General features: G+C 32.3%; 1 protein-coding gene across 14 annotated transcripts in view; it reads left to right on the top strand.

Moving 5' to 3' along the window:
- LOC132921751 (homeotic protein antennapedia-like) overlaps positions 1 to 16,831 on the top strand; it is a 158,377-nt gene that overhangs the window by 97,091 nt on the left and 44,455 nt on the right. For 4 of the 14 annotated variants that reach the window (XM_060984940.1, XM_060984934.1, XM_060984941.1 and 1 more), the window contains exon 2: positions 4,101 to 4,175. The exons of 7 other annotated variants lie outside the window; for them this stretch is intronic. The gene's annotated coding sequence lies outside the window, so the exon portion shown is untranslated. Of the gene's footprint in view, positions 1 to 1,821; positions 2,147 to 4,100; positions 4,176 to 15,386; positions 16,285 to 16,831 lie in introns of those variants that run through there. 3 more of the 14 variants (XM_060984943.1, XM_060984937.1, XM_060984931.1) reach the window with 2 other exon arrangements.

Raw genomic sequence — 16,831 nt, 5'->3', positions numbered from 1 at the left:
TAATACTATATATGTATATATATATATTTTAATATTAACATTTAACATTTTTTTTAAAGTTTGTGATCATTTAGGATATGAATATTTTAATAGTGGCTAGGTCCAATCATATTTTAATATATGCATTATAATCGACTTGACTAAATTATATAAGTACCTAGTAAATAGTAAAATATTTTGAAGAATTTTTTTGTAATTAGATATTTTACATTTTCTATTCTATGTGTGTATATACGTTTTAAGTGCCTACATTGTTTGTACGGCTGTATATACTAATCACCGTCGATATTATATATATTTGTCACGAGTACAATATTGTCATTCTTGAGGTGTTGACTGTAGCAGTATGTAATATGCACGTAGATATATAAAACATTATGAATATTAAATAATACCTGCAATTTTTTCCACTACATAAGTATAGTAAAATTATCATAATCTTGTACCAAAAGATTGAACATTCTGATAACCATGCTATGAAATTTAATATTTTAATATACGTATCGGTTTTTTATATTATATGTTCTACTATCTGTACTATATACAATAAAATCGTATCACATTAAGTAGAGAAAAAAACATTTATTATTATTATAATAAGAAGTCAGCTATGTTTATATTTTTATTAAATTATATTATTATCATACATATGTTTTTCATTAGATGTATATTGTTTAATACTACACCTACAGTTAACTGCTCTCAAGTGTCCTACAGTTTTATAATTACAGTTGCATAATCAATTTATAATAGGTATATATTTTGTATGAATAGTATTGGCCGATCAAACATGTTAATAAAATTAAGCTAATCATCCGTCACAATTATGTTAATTATGTTATATTAATTGTAGCAAGCTGCTTATTCTAAATATTTGTCTATATTGTCCAAAAAGTATATTAATAAGGTTTGGTACTCTGATGATCGTGGTATTAGAGATAGTTTTACATATCAACAATGTTGTATAAAACACTTATGCATGATATATTAATATGTAAATGCATTATTATTATGTATCTTATGATATTATAGAATACTGGACTATGAGAATGAGAGTATGTTTAAATCAAAAAGAATGTATAATAAGTGATTAATTTCAATTTGTCCTTGCTCATATTCCAACCGCACATTTTGTATTTTCTTGACTGATTAAGATCTTACTGCCCATCGCCATACATGGGATAGTAACCAGGTTTAAAATATGTTATTCCCAGGCACGTTTACAGAGGGGTTTGGGGGTTCAACCCCCTAAATATTTTTCTGTAAACGTGCCTAAATATATGCTGTAGGGAATTATAGTACTGGTATATTATTATTTATTACGTCATATATTTAAAATAGAATCTCAATATATTTTTGTTTCATTCTTTCGCAGTCACAAGCTCGTAATATATAGATGAACAAATCTCAAGTTTCCTCGAAAATTTGTACCACTTTATAGCGGCATTTTTATATTTTCGGGCGTCAAAATTATTTATTAGATATAAAAATCTAGTTCTAATGATATCGCGCGTCTTGCACAGTTTTAGGTCTTTGTTTTTTGTTTTGTCGCATAATATAATTATGTAGTATTTATACAATAACTACATTTATGAGTATAGTTCGCTCATTCTAAATATGCAGGAGAGGGTGGATTTTCGCGTCGAGGGGTGTGGTGGGGGAGTATGTGCGTTGGTTTCGCGTGTGACTCACGACGCCACGGACGACGACGACGGGTTGTGACGCGGTGCGCGCGTGACGCGCCTGCGTCCCGGCGCCGTGTTACGCCACGCGCCGGGACGCCGCGCCGCCGGTACACGAGGGGGAAAACTCGGCGGCCGAAGCTTCGCGGCAGTATCCCCGCCGCACGTATCCATAGCGCGCATACACCGCACACTTTCCGCGCGAAACAACCGAATATCGTGCCCGTTGCGCCCGTCATGGTCCTCTTCGTCGTAGTTTTGCGATTTCATTTTTCGTTTCCGGTGTGAAGTTTTTGGGATCACGGTTGTAAAATCGTTCTTGTGTCCGGTGTCGTTTTCCGTCACGGGTCTGTTTTTTACGCTTTTTTTTTCCAACCCTCACGATAAACAGACACACATACAGTTTTTGCCGAGTGTCCATAACCGCCATGACTCGTTTGTAGTTTAGAAAACAAAATATGAAGGTAAGAATTGCGTGATGGATAGACGCGTAGTACATAATATAAATTGATATACTTATAGCACTACGTAATATGTATGGCATAACGTTACTGCGAGGTGTTGTCGGTCGTCTATAAACGACGCAGACATTCATTGATCATACTATATTATATATATTATATAAGTGAACATATATAAAACTTTTGCCATTAGAATCCTGTTAGGTTAGATTTCTCTCAGTTTGGACTCAGTTTTTTATTTGGTTTTAAACATGCCTCTACGTACAGGTATATATTTTATATTTTACTTGCAGTCTTAAAACTCTGGTGTAAACCGTGAATACCTGACCTCTGTGTATGTGTTTGAGGAGGAGAGGGAATACGCGTTTGCTATTGTCTGGTATAGACCGAAGAAAAAAAAAGAGGAGTACAGGTGGACATTCTTTGCGTCATTTTTTTTCCATATAATATACGGTGCCTTAAAAACGTATGTTGCTTATTTTTTTTCAATTACTTTTTTTGCAAACCGTTTTTCTCTGGTTCACAATGGTTCTACATGCATATAAGTCGTATAAGAGTTTTTTTTGTTTAGTCCGGGTAATTCGTACATTCATCGAATTTCTAAAATTTGTCACAACACCAAAAACCGTTTTTCTGCTTTGATTGTTAATAAAATGAGAATAATATTTTTTCTAACACATTATACAAATATATTAAAATTATTACAACATACTTGCTCACTTTTTATTTGTTTAAGTTATATAATTATGTAGGAAAGAATAATCTACTTTTTTTTTAAAAATATAGTTAACTTGTTAATATTTTTAAGTACCCTCAAAAATAATTTTGTGCCCAAATTAATGTAAATATTTTAAAATAAAGATTTATGATCTTCTGATTATTTGAATATCTTAGGTATATCTAGATGTTGAGGTAAAATAGATAGCATTAAAAAAAATGTATTATTATATTTATATTGCATAGGTTTAAAATATTTGTACACCGTGTTTGAATATTTTGACAGTACATTTTGACCGTAGACCGCAATTTGCTAGGGTTTAATGTTATTTTGTAAAATGAACGCACCCTCCAGTATTTTTTTTTTATTCTGGTCCCTTATTTATATAAAAAAAAATGTTAATGTTTTGACGTCCCTTTATCGGAATCCGCCGAAACGTCAGCCTCACAAACAACTGGAACGATACAAATGACTATTGGCAATGTATAAATATGTTTTTTTTTTGCGAACCAATAGACATGTGGCTCTTCACAATTGCAGTATTAGTGTTATACCCACCTACCGACGCTGGTGGGTAGAAAAAAATCGCGGTGATCAATTGTGTCACAATATTTTATATACCCTACAAAATAATATAAAAAAAGCAACACGTAGCCCACAGAAGTTTTTAATTGTAATTTAAACGTCAATCGCGTGGTCTTCTAAACGAGACACGAAAATCCGCACTGCAGGAATAGCGAGTGTTGTACAGCAGCTAGGGTGCTTACAGTTTTCTCTCTTTTTTTCGGCTTATTTAAACCGACGGCGATTTATGGGCAACGGTATTAAATCTAGATACCCTTAAGGTGTATTGACACATTTTGTTTTATTTTTAATTCCAAATTGACGACGAGAGGGCTCCAATGCCTTGGCGGGGGGTGCGTATATATATTGTGGCCGTCCATCACGCCGGCTTGTCTGTTCCTAATGAATTTTTACGCTGCCGCGGTAACCGCTTCCGGGGACTTCACATCCCTCGGGGCGCTTTTAAAAGCCCACCAACCTAAACACTTATTCTTATCTCCCTAGTCTACTGTATATGTACATGGAATAGTACTACCGTCCATACTTGATGTACATTATATTGTTATATACTTGAAATTAAATTCTATTGTAACTATTACATTAAATATTTTTTGATTGTATTTATATGTAATATAGTAAAATATATTATTAATTTTAAAATTTTTATTATTTCAGGTAAGACAAGTTAATTCAGTACATGCGCTTAGTTATTCTCAAAACACGTATATTTATACAGACAGTTGCGGAACGGTGAGTAATAATGTAGTACATATTGATATTTTAAATTGAACACGATTCATGCAGTAAGCTAATACTATAAATGTCTCGGACATTAAGTACATTCTAAGTGTTATAGAAATATAGTATCCAGTATAATGTAATATTGCTTGAGTGAATACATATATATATATAGTGGATTACAATGGTACATTTATCATAGTAGGTATTATTACATCTTTTAAAGTATACTTCATATAAATTGCATTAGCAAAGCTGCCTAATATTGTATCGTATTTATTTAAATGTATAAGATGTAACAAAAACGTATAACAAATGTAATTAATGAAGTTTATTATGTACATATTATTAACTAATAACTTTTTTTCAATTCCGGTTATTTTAATAATAATAACAAAAATAAGATTATTTAAGAAGTTTTTACATAATTATTTATTTGTCAGTGATTTCAGTTACATCCTGTTCCTCTTAGAAACGTTTTTCGTGTACTATAATGAATTATGGAATTCAAATTTTATATATAACATACATATTACATGCGATATAATTCACGTTTTTTTTAAACGTACATGATAGCTATTCTTTATAAATATAAATACTTATAAATAATACACAGATCATGGACTTCTTCGTTGGAAATATTATCATCGATATATTCTTTAAATTGTTAAAAACAAAGATCATATTGAATAATATTTTGGTATTACAATACCTAAATAATAATGTTCATTCTCGAATACTTCTCAGTTTAATTCAATACAACATTTTTCTATTGATTCATGTAAAAATGTGAACATTCATTTATTTACTTTCATAAATCATAGGTATATATTTTATATTTATAATATAAGGACTTACGTAATAATTTAAAGAGATGGCAGGTGTAAATAAAGTCTATTATAATATTATCATTTACCATACACGCCATTCGTATTATATTGACATTTTGAAATTTAAGTATTATACGTAAAGTGTTTGCAAGAAGTTACATTTAAAAAGTTAAATTAATTTTTATTCATAAAATATTACAATGTTAAAAAGATTTTATTTTACATATTATTATAATTTTTAATATGTAGTTTAAATCTTAATACTTGAAAAAAACAGTATTAACTGTAATTGATAATATTTTTGTATATTTTAAGTTTTTAGTTTTTTTTGAATGGCACACATTTTAAATTCATATTCCAAACCATTAGAAGTTTATATTTTTGGGAGTATTTCGATATATATGAATGTCGAATGACCGTAAATGTTGATTCTATTTCGATCATCAAATAGAAACAAAAGCATAAAATATTTTTAATGCATAATATGAATTTAAAAATGTATGTTGTTATTCAAAAACTTAAAAATGTTGTTTTATTTTGACTGGAAATTATGTAAAAAAAAATATTTCCATAAACCTTAATAGTGATTTTGATATATCTAATGAGTGTTTGACATTAAATTAAATTACTATTATAAAAATGGTAAATTAAATTTTTTAATTATTTCTATAATAATAATATTTGAATATGTAGTACTTTCATATAGTCATATTAAAAATAATAATTGATTATTTAAATTTTCATGATGTCTTAAAGAGTAGGTACCTACTATAGTCTATACCTATAAATACCTACATTTTATTTGCATTCTTAAATTTCACACGATAATGATAATTGCAAATAATTAGTAAAATATTTTTTTAATATTTTTGTTTTAGTTATTTATTTAAATCGTACATGTAAACAATATAATACCTATGTTAAATCATTTTTCTTAACATCAATATATTTTATATGAACTCCAAATAATATAAAAAAGTATACTATCCATAGTTTTAGTGTGAATAATTTTTAATTTGTAAAAATTTGAAAAAATTCCGTTAAATTATTGATTAAAAATAATATAATATATACGAACGCGCAGGTAGTCGATAATAATATAGTGCGATGAAAATAACAATATAATAATGTAACAACAATATGTGCATATTAATGTATGAAAATGTACAACTTTCTTAGTAATTTCTACTGCGCTTAACGTACATTCTACTATATTATATATAGTATATATCTACATATTGTATTCATATATATATATATATATATATATATATTCAACGTACCTGTTGCGTGGGTTATATTACTTTTCTTTTGCTATTTTGCCTATTTTGCCTATTTAATCTTATATTTATGGCTTAGAAGAATCATCATATCATAAAATTAAAGTAGCATTCAATAAAAGTTTTTTTTATTCAAGGGGAATGAATTAAAATAAAATTTAACAAATCGTTATGATTATCATCAAATTATTTTTTTTTAAATAACGCACGCTTTGTACAAACATTAATTCGTATACTTATAATATAAAATGTTACACGTCTTTTTCATTATATTTTATGTTACAATTACCTAGTTATAAATTATATAACTTGAGTCACGAATAATTAATTTTTTTAGATTCATTAATTATAACTTTTTGTTAAAAAATAAAAAAATAAATGTTTTAATTGGTGATAGGATTACATAAAGACAAAGACTTTAAAAAAAGTTTTAGTATAAAAAGAGCAGGTTTTGAAAAACTTTTTTAAAAACACGTTGAAGCGTTAAATTAGATTTATGTAATAACTAATAATGTTATTATGTTCATTTTGTATACCTATATCGATGACGATTGTAAGAAAAATATTTTTAGATCTGCTGCATATTTATATGTATAAAAATGACTACCTTTAGATTTACCTACCTTTTCAATTTTATAATAAAAAAAAAATTCAATGGAAATATTGTGCTGTATAGTTTACGCGATTAATTAATAAAAAATAACAATCATCATATTGTATAAGAGTATACACAACGTGCAAGTGGCGTACGCACATAAGAATTTCGGATCATCGTATGTATACGTTATAAAATTCATACACACTAGACACAAACGATAATTGCAGCAGTAGGTGTACATTATACCGGATACTATACGGGCCTTTAAGTACGCAGTTAACAAAATCTCTTGTCGAAGAAAGTGCGAAACAAGTTGTTTCTAAGCTTTGTACACCTATACCTACCTACCTACTCGCATATAGTCGTATAATGTTAAGGTTAGGTTATACTACAATATTATTATCGCAGTCGCCGTCGTGTAACGTATTATTATTATTATTTCCAACGCGGTGATGGTGGTTGCGCGTACGAGTGACTGCAGCTCGGGAACGAATAAAAAGAGCGAGAGAGACGGCGTATCATAATATACACACGTACTCACAGGGTTGCCATCGCCGGTCGGCCGGTCCTCCCCGCCACCGGCCCGCCCGCGAACGGACCCTTTTGCGCGCCGACAAGACAGAAGATCGATGGCGTCCCGGTCGGCCACCACCGTCGCGCACGCCGCCGCTCCACCGCGAACGCCGCGTATACGCGTATATACATCGCCGTGTCGCGCATATCATCCCCACCGCCGCCGCCGGGGCCAAAACGCACGAGCCATTTCGCACTCCATATTTCATATCGTGCAGTACACACGCCCGGAGAGATGTGCGCGCGCCGCCCGCGGAGAGAGTGGAAAAAAAATATCGCAAAACCATCCGCGATCTATATATTATTATTACTATCACGCCGTACGTAAGTACGCGACTTTATAAACCGCAATCGAAAAGCGTTTGTGATATTTACGTTGTCGTACCGCGTAACGTAGTAGGTATATAAAATAAGTATAACATAATACTGCAGACGGGTTAGGCGCAGCTATAGGCATATATAGGTACGCGAGATTCCGTATAATGTTTAAAATAACATGATTACAGATTAGTTATAACTGTTATAAGTGTGTAGATAATGCCCGCGCGTTGTTTTCATGAATGAAAATATTCGTCCTAACGAGGATGGGTTATCGTCGTCGTGACTCGCTGTGTGTTGCTCTCCGCGGAAACGTTTTTACAAAATTTATTGCGATAGCGCGTGGAACTAGTTAGGGGTCGAACTACGTATAATATATAGAACGCTAAAAGAACGACAACGATGAAACAATATAACTCGTGTGTAAGTACGTGTATATATACGAATGGGAGTCAAGGTCGTCCGGAACGGCCTCGTAAAATAGGTTCTTACGAGCCACCGCCGCCGCCTCGCCCCAGCGGAGGTTATAACCGCGTCGTCGACGACGACGGTGTGCACAAGATTTATATAGGCGAGACAGCTGCGGCGGCGTGCGTTTGCGCGTCGTTACTGATGACGCCATCGCCGCCGTTATCGTCTCACCGCGTCCCACGGCGGGCTTATAAAAATACGATTATCGTACGTAACCTATATTATGATGTGCGTTTGGCTGTTGTTGTTGTTGTTGTTGTTTTTGTTTCCAAACTAAACTTAAGAAACCGCGTGCCAGTTACTTCTTTTTCCTTTTGTAGTTTTCCAAAAACTGACTGACCCCCCCCCCCCCTCAGATGCGGTTCTAGCACAGCACGTATCACCCGAAACGGCAGTTTCGGGCACGTTATATATTATAATATAATAATAATAATATTGTACCATCGGTGTGCGTGATGAGCATCACGTTTTTCCGATGAAATAATAATGTCGTTTTCACATTTTATGGCGCATTGAAAACGCATTGGGAGACTTTCCGGTAGAAATAATATATTTTTGTTTATACTTACATTACTCATATATTATTATAATAAGACGTATAAACTCATATACATACGGTGCCGATGCCGTTTCTGACACGCGCGTTCTACACTTGTATATCATTGGAAATAGGCTATATGTATACACAGGGATATTATACTAAATAATATATATATGCAATGTGCAGTACCTATACTAAGAATAATAATAATCCTCAGTCCTCACGATATACATCTACGTAACTGCACACGCAATGCGTGCATAATAATTCATCCCATTGCGTGTACCCTCTACCTAGTTGTGTAGTGTGTATGATGTATACACACATATTATTATATATAATAATTATACATTTATACTTATACACATTATACGTACCTATACACCGCATCGCACCAGGTCATATTTATAATTTATATTTTATTATTTTTTGGTGTTCTATTGTAAGACTATGAATTGAATACACTAAAAATGAAGGAATACCCATGAATTTCTATTATGCATTAAAATTTAGCAAAATATCATATAACGGGACTAATCATGACTTCTAATTTGTCCAAAAATTGAATGTTTGCTATTTATTTGAAAATATACTATCTAATAACTGTAATGAATCCGATATTTTGTCAATATATACAAAAACTATAATACCTATAATCTCTTTCAGTGGATATTAGCCACATATACGAGTTCAATATCTACAATAATATAAATAAATTGGGCTAGTATTTTGGTATCCATCATATCTGATCCGTGATCCGTATTAAGTAAAATCAAAACAGATTCTTGTCCTATACTTCCTTTTTCGAGGTTCTCAATATAAAACGCCCAAAACGGCCAAAACATAACTATGGCATTATTCGCTCCACCCTATATACTTACCTTTGCCTCCCTCTGAATGAGGGAATAGCACCTTCATAGATTCATAACATCTCTTTCTGATGAGACCTCCCTGATCTTTCCTCACTCATTTTTCCTATGCTTCTATCTTTTTCCATGTACCATGTACAACACTACAAGTCTACAAATCAATCTCTTTTTCTACTACCCCATCGCCACATCTCCTATGTATATAAACACAGAACATTATAGAATGCTACGTTTTATCAACTTAACTTGGTTATTACCACCCTTACTATCTTATACTTGTTAACATTGCAATGTTGTAGCACATACTGGGTCTTAAATTATCAAATGTACCAATCTTAATCTGAATTTGAATTAATGTCTGTCATAACGTTAATGCAATAAATAAATAACTTAACTTAAAATAATCAGCATTAATTGCTTTGTTACATTTAAATGCTACCAAGCAATGTTACATTTATATAAATTGGTTCGTATACCTACAACTTACTAGCTATAATTATAGATGTTTAAATTTTTACAATTTGAATTTTATACTAAGAATAGGTAATATAAATTAAATTATCAATACATTACACGACTTTTATCATTATTAATTATCATAGATATTATACAAATTTCATCCTTTAAATGATTTTTTTTAATTCAGAAGCTTGCAAAATAATACATTTAGCAAGTTCCTGATTAAGCTCAATTATCATACTTTGAAAACAATTATATATACATTTTACATTATTATACATGGAGTCTAAAAGTTTAAAATATAATCTTATTGCTATTCTGTTAGTCATTCTAAAACTTGTTTGTTAATGTAAATATAAAAAAAATATTTTTTGAAAAACTGTACACATTTTAATTGTTATAATATATATATATATACACACTGATCACGATTTATAATACAAGTAAATAATATGTTACATATTATTTTTCATATTATAAATTAAATTTCGGTCAATGACCATTATTTTATTTATGTTTGTGTTGTCATTATTATACATACAGTTGTATATTATGTTTTAATATACTCCTTTTATTTATATTAATTAATGATCATTAGTGCTTTGAATACTTGTAGTCAAACCTGTATTTTATTTATATTACAAAAATTAATGTTCATAAGATATTACACTGTTAATTAAATTAATGGTATTAGGTATTCTTTTAAAACATGTATATTTAGCTTTGTATAATGCATATATCTCAACGAACTCTTCTGTGAGTATTTATAATTTGTATTATTAAATACTATAAAAATAAACTTACTGTTAATGTCATAGTGCTTAACCACAATAATATTTATTTTCTATATTACAGAAAAAATTCAACTGTCTACACATAGCTACATTATGTTGATTTCATAAAAAAAAACCATCACTAAATCATAAATAAAAATAACGTGTACCTACCAATCCCAGTTGTGAATTTAATGCACTCAAACGGCCTCGACTTGTTGCTCCCGGTAATTGCTTTTTTAATGTTTGTTTTGATTCGATTCTATAACTTTTACTGACCCAAATTGCGAGAATAAACAAAACAAAAAATGATTTATTTATACCGTTGTTATAGCATTTAAACTCGGGTTGTACTCATTGGGACGACTCGTGTAGGTATCCGTACATTCACTACATTTAATATACACATGCTTTGACTAGAAATATCACAATTTAAGTGCATTATAGTACGAATTATCAATACTCACACCATTTTAATAAATTTTACAATTTTCTGTTCGTTTGAATAACTATGTCTTATAAAGTAAAATCAAAAAATTATATACTGTGTATATTATAGCTGCATATGAATTTCTTGTTGGGAATCTTTGGAAATATATTATAAATTATAATATATATTTACACGTAAATACGTGTAAAAAAAAAAATATTAACTATAAAATTATTTCTATAAATATAATATTATACTGTTTCATATTGGGTATCTTCCTGCTTTTATTTTAGTACAAATATAACCGCATGACATTACAACAACAGCAGACGCGATGACAACTATAATGGGTGTCAGTGTTTTATCCGATCGCGCGGGCGTCGTAATATACATATATTTATTTCGCTGCTTTTTCGACTGCACCGGAACACCTTGAATTCCGATTTTTTTTCCATTGTACATATATAGTTATATACCTTTTGGTGGTGGTCTTTCAGGCGCGGCGTCACCTCCGGTGTCAACGGAACCGTTTCTGGCGCGTACGTATGATACGGAAACTCTTTTAATAAATTCGGACTGAGTGAACCGCGCGCTGCAAAGTAAAAACGGAGAGAAAAAAATAAAAAGTAAAGTAGGAAAAAATGCCTTACCGCCTCCCCGCAGGCAAAGGCTTTGAGTATATATTATAAACGTGAGTGTGTGTGTGCGCGTGCTACAGAAATATATATATATATGTCGTCGTATAATATATAGGCGAAGCTCATAAATACGTCTAGAACAGAGAGAGGAGTCGGTCGTGGGCGGTCGGGCGAGGGCTGGCGGGCGCGGTGAAAGTTAGTCTGCCGTAACGGAAAATGTTTCCGGCGTACAGTCCTGCGCTCGTATACCTACGTATATATGTTATTATATAGTGAATCCAGCCCCTGCAGGGCTCGGTCCCGTGACGTATCCGCCACGAGTGCGAATAAAGAAGAACAATGGAGCTTATATATTATATTGTGTGTGTATATATATTATATATGTATATATTTGTGTACCCCGGCGATAAAACAGAAAATCCGAATTTCGACCCCCCGCCAGGAGGTGTTCGATATGATTCTGACGACGCCACGGTGAGTGCGGATGAGGGGGATATATTTTTCTCTTTTCTCTTTCTATCTTACCCTACTCTCTCTTCTTCTCCCACCTTTCTCTCGCATACACACACGCACACACACAGCCAATATATCTCTCGTTTATTTTAACTCGCGAACGCCGATCGATTCGTCCGCATACCCATCGGCCATCACACAACACCTATTACACATTTATTTTATATAAAATATAATATGCTCGGTTTCGGGCTTGCAAAACACTTACTCTCGTACATACACTACATACACCACGCATACAAACTGTTTTGATGTATATATTATATTAAGTGTACCACGAATAGGTTATAATTTTACATTGAAATGAAGTTTGAATATGTCATATATTGGCGATACACGCTGTATAAAATGATTTATAATATTATAAACTATATTTTGTCTAAATTTTGGTGGGGTGGTGAAGAATATCAAAAATTCTGACGGCCTGTTTCCACAAACGACATGTGACACTCTGCCACCCTCGCATGTGGACTGACTTCCTCCTATGTATATTATGGACGAACAGAGGATGGAATTTCGGATGAATATTGTGTAACACGGCCGCCATTTCTCTCGGATCGCCCGCGATATGTAAACATGTTTTATATTTTTTCCACCCCGCATGACAATGCATTGTCTAATATTATACGAATATAAAATATATTAACCGTGTCGAGATTTTTTGAATTTCCTTCCACAGAAATTACCTACATACGTCAATATTTATTACAACGTTCCTATATATATATAGGTACGTAATAATAATAATACTTTTTTTATACAACATACGTTTGTCGTATGCATTTATAATATGTATACAATTATACAACACTGATGGCAGTATCATTTTTACGTTACTTTTATGGCGCCAACTGAATTTCTATGCAATTTAATTAATTTCACTGCAATTATATACACGGAACAACAGTTTGTTATATGAATAATATCTAGTTGAATTATAAATAAAAAAAATACTAATGTTAAAGCTGCATACGAACTAACTAATATAATATTTTTAACTATACTATAATATGGGGAATGACTAATTATTCGTTGAATTAAAAATATTGTGTTGTGATGGTGATGTGTGGGGGGAGGGATGCTATGACGAGAGAACAATAAAAAAAATAAACTTTGTTTGTCAACACAAGAGTGCCTGAAAAACATTTGTCGATGAGTACTTCACGAGCTGCGTACTATTATTATTTAAGTATTCTATGGGCTCGTAAAAATTATAGCATTGCAGCTCAGTTGTCTCGTCCTGCTGGAGTGGTCGCGAACAAAACAAAGCCGAAAAGACAATATCGGTTCGTCCGTCAAACCGATGTACGTAATTGTTTCCAACGAAAATTGGTCGCGTATTTTGTTGGACTGCTGTAGCAGTCGCTTAAACATAATATTATCATTATTATAGCCATATAATAATGAGCTTATTTGAGGCAGTCCGACAGCGGCACACGCCAGTTGTTGCCCATACAAGCACACACCGCACACGCACACGAGTTAGACGATATAAAAGCTTATTTTACGGACCTAATAAACCAAAAAAAATGTAACAATGAAAATAATGCACAGACACCTCCCTACCCTCCAACCCTAAGAATACTTACCTGAGGCCGGTGTTATAGTACCCCGTGCGCGCGTATGCAAATTTGTTGACATTATTGTTTCTCTATTGTATGCTATGTGCATATATATACGTATATATATATATATATATATATATATATATATATATATATATATGATGTCTCACTATAATATTATCATATGTACCAGGTGAATCAATGTGCTGCCGGTGGCGAGTGTGTGTATATTAGGTATATAATGCAAGTAAGTACCAAATAGCTACACACGAGGACGAGGTTTTACGTTGACAAAACATTTACCTATATTATATTATAATAATATATGCATTATGCGCCTGCGGGCCATATAAACGCGGACGATATTGATCTGACATTACGTTTAATAATGCGTGTTGTTGTTTTATCAGATGATGGTAATTAAACACGGGATATAACTGAAAAAAAAAATGTCGAGCTGGTAAATACAAATATTAATAGTGTCTGCAGTGCGTGTGTTCAACGCGAAAAAAACCGATCGGGCTTGTTTGCCGTGGGATAGATATATATGTAAAATATGTTTATATGTGTGATAACACTCATGCGACTACGAGTTGATGAAACAAAAAAATATAATTAATAAAGTGCCTATTTTTTTTTATTTTCTCTCTCCCACACGCCAATTAATTGATAAATGGAAGCGGCGGTATATAATATATAGGAATTGTAATAATATGTTGTTGGATATTAGGAGTACATATTAATATATTATTTATACAATTATTTGTGAGTATTATCATGTTTAGTTTATTATTATTTGTGCAATAATTATTAAAATAATTTTATTCTTCTGTATTCAGAAAGTTTGAAAGTTTATAATTAATTTTTTTTTTAAATCGTAAAACATTACCCTGAAAGATGAAAAACTCAGTTTATTGCGTTGTTTGAAACTAAAAAAACTTTTTTCCTTTCAATTTGAAATTAACAGATTATCTACGCTAAAATAACAAAGAAAACTTGAATATTTTTAACGCATTTCAGAATCTAAATCTAGTTATTTCTTGTAGTTATTGTTCAGTGTTGCTGTTTCTACTTATAAAAATACCTTTTAATGCCATCTAGTTAATTTTTGTGACATAAGTACTAAAAAGTATAATAATAAATTATTTAATAATAATTACTGCGTATAGGAAAAACAACCATGTGTGCGAACGACTGTGGAGTTAAGTGTAAGAACATATTACATAATAATATAATATTATAAAGTATAAGTACAATTTTTGTCTTTCAGTAGAAAAGAATGAATAGGTTTTTGTCTCAGAAGCAGTATCTCTCGTATACCCGCCATCTTGTCGATTGTATAGTTGGTTAATTTCTCACATGTCCTGGGGCTCCCTTATATTTATATATATTACATTGAATACAATATAATATGTACTGTAATATTCCTACGAGCACAGAACACGCGTTAGATATCGTTTTGACGTTGACTAAGCTTAAAACGTCGCGTACACATATATATTCGGTATATTTCACCCCGCGGGGTGCAAATGCGTATAATACATATATATATATATAAACACGCGGCCAAAAGTATTTAGACGTTATGATACATAGAACACACTGTCTGGCAAAAATGTCCAAAAAACAAAAAATAAAAACGTAAAAAAAAATTCACGTCTCCCAGGTTGCCGCGGGTTAGGCTCGGTGCGCACCTATACACGTCCCCTCTACTGACTCTGGCGGCGATGATGAATGAACCCAATAACAATAATAATCTTCGAATATATTAGGCATGTACAATACCTGGTTCATACCTCTGTTTATGTACCGGCTATGTATTACGTGAGCCCGCGTACACCCTGAGGCGGCCGGTGCATTGTGTCGTCGTCAAGGCCCGACCCCCGTGCGTGGGTGGACGCGACACCTGGCAGACGTGGCCCGAAGACGTCGCTGCGCGGTTTATCCTTCTCTTCTCGTCGTCGTCGTTGTTATTCTTCTCCTTTTCGTCCGGTCGTCCGTTCATTCTTCTCCGTCGTTCAATAGCAACGAAATGAACATTGATTGGCAGGTCCCGCGTGTGGGGGTGCGGGTCGGTATGATCGCGGTTGTCGTCGTCGTCTTCGACTATTGCCGTCACCGCGTCACAATACCAGTGACCGCCGTTCACGGTGTAGGTAATATTATGTCTCCGCGGAATTTTTCGTCGTCGTCCGCGTGTCGTCTGTCCGCTGCCGCTATCGCCGCCGCAACCGCAGAAGTTATTGTTCGTTTACGCCGCGGGGTAAGTCGCAAATAATTTTTCTAATATATTTAAATATAAACATAAGGTTATATTAGTACTTAGTAGGCGTAAACCAATTAGTCATATATATTGTTAATATTTTCAAAAATAATCACGAGCTATTGATCGTAAGTTCATCTTTGTTATTAAGTAAAATATAGGAATGTCAGATGCGATTTACCCATACCATTATTAATTAATATTTTTATCTAATATTTATTGAATATTTTAGTTATTTAGATGAATAGGTATAATATCAAAAATTATTTGGAGTGTTTGGGAAACCAATAATTTTTTTATTACTAAGGGTGATCTCTAACTTCTTTATGTGTATCAATAAAAATGAGTTCAATTATTAGTGAGCATTATGGAATATTTAGTCATCTTCTGTTGTCTAGTACCTACAAGGTATATAGATTATATAGAATAGATAGATCACACCTATACTAAATACTCGGGAGTATTCCAGAAAGAGAGTAGGCATACTTATATTCTATATTGATATCATTGTTACCAATAGTTACTAATAAGTAACTATTCTGATCAC

The sequence above is a fragment of the Rhopalosiphum padi genome, chromosome 2 (assembly GCF_020882245.1).
Source record: "Rhopalosiphum padi isolate XX-2018 chromosome 2, ASM2088224v1, whole genome shotgun sequence".
NCBI lineage: Eukaryota > Metazoa > Arthropoda > Insecta > Hemiptera > Aphididae > Rhopalosiphum > Rhopalosiphum padi.
This window is presented reverse-complemented; position numbering and strand designations above follow the sequence as displayed.